This window comes from Arachis ipaensis, chromosome B1, assembly GCF_059453495.1.
Source record: "Arachis ipaensis isolate K30076 ecotype BB chromosome B1, ASM5945349v1, whole genome shotgun sequence".
NCBI lineage: Eukaryota > Viridiplantae > Streptophyta > Magnoliopsida > Fabales > Fabaceae > Arachis > Arachis ipaensis.
The window spans coordinates 118,252,677-118,255,990 of NC_142436.1; the positions used below are offsets into that span (position 1 = coordinate 118,252,677).

At 43.3% G+C, this 3,314-nt stretch overlaps 1 non-coding gene across 1 annotated transcript; it reads left to right on the forward strand.

Moving 5' to 3' along the window:
• Positions 1-2,775: 2,775 nt before the first annotated feature.
• Positions 2,776-2,883, forward strand: LOC148578092 (small nucleolar RNA R71). Its single transcript, XR_015903309.1, has one exon. It is a non-coding gene; the product is annotated as a small nucleolar RNA R71 (small nucleolar RNA).
• Positions 2,884-3,314: the final 431 nt, after the last annotated feature.

Consider the following 3,314-nt stretch of genomic DNA (forward strand, 5'->3'; position numbering starts at 1 on the left):
TTGGTGATCCATGCATTGGCATAGAACTCTTGAACCATTAGGATGCCGACTTGTTGGATGGGATTTGTTAGAACTTCCCAACCTCTTCTTTGAATTTCATGTCGGATCTCCGGATACTCATTTCTTTTGAGTTTAAAAGGGACCTCAGGGATCACCTTCTTCTTGGCCACAACATCATAGAAGTGGTCTTGATGGGCTTTGGAGATGAATCTTTCCATCTCCCATGACTCGGATGTGGAAGCTTTTGTCTTCCCTTTCCCTCTTCTAGAGGATTCTCCGGTCTTAGGTGCCATCAATGGTAATGGAAAAACAAAAAGCTTATGCTTTTACCACACCAAACTTAGAATATTGCTCGCCCTCGAGCAATAAACAAAAGAATAGATGAAGAAGAAGAAGAAGAAATATGGAGAGGGAGAGGGTGATGTGGTTCGGCCAAGAAGGGTATAGAGGGGTTGTGTTGTGTGAATTTGGTGAAGAATGGAGGGCTTTATATAGGGAAGGGAAGGGGGTATTGGTTCGGCCATATGGGTGGGTTTGGGTGGGAAATTGGTTTTGAATTTTGAAGGTAGGTGGAGTTTATGAGGTAGGTTTAAGGGGAAGAGTGTTTATGGGGTTGTGTGAAAGAGAGTGGTGAGAAGAAGTGAGTGGAGGTAGGTGGGGATCCTGTGGGGTCTACAGATCCTGAGTGGATCCTGTGGGGTCCACAGATCCTGAGGTGTCAAGGTATTTACATCCCTGCACCCATTAGGCATGTAAAAATGCCTTTGTATCCAACTCTGGGCGTTCAGCGCCAGGTTGGTGGCCATTTTGGGCGTTCAACGCCCATCTGTGTGCCATTTCTGGCGTTGAACGCTAGAACCATGCCTGTTCTGGCGCTGAACGCCAGACAGATGCTCCTCCAGGGTGTGATTTTTCTTCTGCTGTTTTTGATTCCATTTTCAATTTTTATGTTTATTTTGTGATTCCACATGATCATGAACCTAAGAAAACATGAAAAATAATAAAAATAAGAATTAGATAAACATTGGGTTGCCTCCCAACAAGCGCTTCTTTAATGTCAATAGCTTGACAGTGGGCTCTCATGGAGCCTCACAGATGTGCAGAGCTTTGTTGAGACTCTCCAACACCAAATTTAGAGTTTGGATATGGGAGTTCAACACCAAACTTAGAGTTTGGTTGTGGCCTCCCAACACCAAACTTAGAGTTTGACTGTGGGGGCTCTGGTTGACTCTGCTTGGAGAGAAGCTTTTCCTGCTTTCTCCCCATGGTTGCAGAGGGAGATCCTTGAGTTTTGAATACAAGGGAGTTCTCATTCCATTGAAGGACTATTTCACCTCTGTCAACATCAATCACAGCTGTTGCTGTGGCCAGGAAAGGTCTTCCTAGGATGATAGATTCATCCTCTTCCTTTCCAGTATCCAGGACTATGAAATCAGTAGGTATGTAAAGGCCCTCAACCTTTACTAATACATCTTCTACTTGTCCATAAGCCTGTTTTCTTGAGCTGTCTGCCATCTCTAGTGAGATTTTAGCAGCTTGCACCCCATAGATTCCCAGTTTCTCTATTACAAAGAGGGGCATGAGGTTTATCCCTGAACCAAGGTCACACAGAGCCTTAAAGATCATGGTGCCTATGGTACAAGGGATTATGAACTTTCCAGGATCCTGTCTCTTCTGAGGCAATGTCAGTTGATCCAGATCACTTAGTTCATTGATGAACAAGGGAGGTTCAACTTCCCATGTATCAATGCCAAATAATTTGGCATTCAGCTTCATGATTGCACCAAGAAACTTGGCAGTTTGCTCTTCAGTGACATCCTCATTCTCTTCAGAAGAGGAATACTCATCAGAGCTCATGAAGGGCATAAAGAGGTTCAATGGAATCTCTATGGTCTCTAGATGAGCCTCAGAGTCCTTTGGTTCCTCAGAGGGAAGCTCCTTATTGATCCCTGGACGTCCCAGGAGGTCTTCCTCCTTGGGATTCACGTCCTCTCCTCTCTTCAGAGGTTCGGCCATGGCGCTTATGTCAATGGCCTTGCACTCTCCTTTTGGATTCTCTTCTGTATTACTTGGGAGAGTACTAGGAGGGATTTCAGTGATCCTTTTACTCAGCTGGCCCACTTGTGCTTCCAGATTTCTAATGGAAGACCTTGTTTCATTCATGAAACTTACAGTGGTCTTAGATAGATCAGAGACTAGATTTGCTAAATTAGAAGCATTTTGTTCAGAGTTCTCTGTCTGTTGCTGAGTTGATGATGGAAAAGGCTTGCTATTGCTAAACCTGTTTCTTCCACCATTATTAAAGCCTTGTTGAGGCTTTTGATCCTTCCATGAGAAATTTGGATGATTTCTCCATGTTGAGTTATAGGTGTTTCCATAAGGTTCACCTAAGTAATTTACCTCTGCTATTGCAGGGTTCTCAGGATCATAGGCTTCTTCTTCAGAAGATGCCTCTTGAGTACTGTTGGATGCAGCTTGCATTCCATGCAGACTCTGAGAGATCATATTGACTTGCTGAGTCAATATTTTGTTCTGAGCCAATATGGCATTCAGAGTATCAACTTCAAGAACTCCCTTCTTCATAGGCGTCCCATTATTCACAGGATTCCTTTCAGAAGTGTACATGAACTGGTTATTAGCAACCATGTCAATGAGTTCTTGAGCTTCTGCAGGCGTTTTCTTTAGGTGAATGGATCCACCTGCAGAAGTGTCCAGTGACATCTTTGATAGCTCAGATAAACCATCATAGAATATATCCAGGATGGTCCATTCTGAAAGCATGTCAGAAGGACACTTTTTGGTCAACTGTTTGTATCTTTCCCAAGCTTCATAGAGGGATTCACCTTCTTTCTGTCTGAAGGTTTGAACATCAGCTCTAAGCTTGCTCAGCTTTTGAAGAGGAAAGTACTTGGCTAAGAAAGCCGTGACCAGCTTATCCCAAGAGTTCAGGCTGTCTTTAGGTTGAGAATCCAACCATAATCTAGCTCTGTCTCTTACAGCAAAAGGGGAAAAGCATGAGCCTGTAGACTTCAGGATCTACTCCATTAGTCTTAACAGTATCACATATCTGCAAGAATTCAGTTAAGAACTGAAAAGGATCTTCAGATGGAAGTCCATGAAACTTGCAGTTCTGCTGCATCAGAGAAACTAATTGAGGTTTCAGCTCAAAGTTGTTTGCTCCAATGGCAGGAATGGAGATGCTTCTTCCATGTAAATTGGAATTAGGTGCAGTAAAGTCACCAAGCATCTTCCTTACATTATTATTATTTTCGGCTGCCATCTCCTCTGCTTGTTCGAAAATTTCTGAAAGGTTA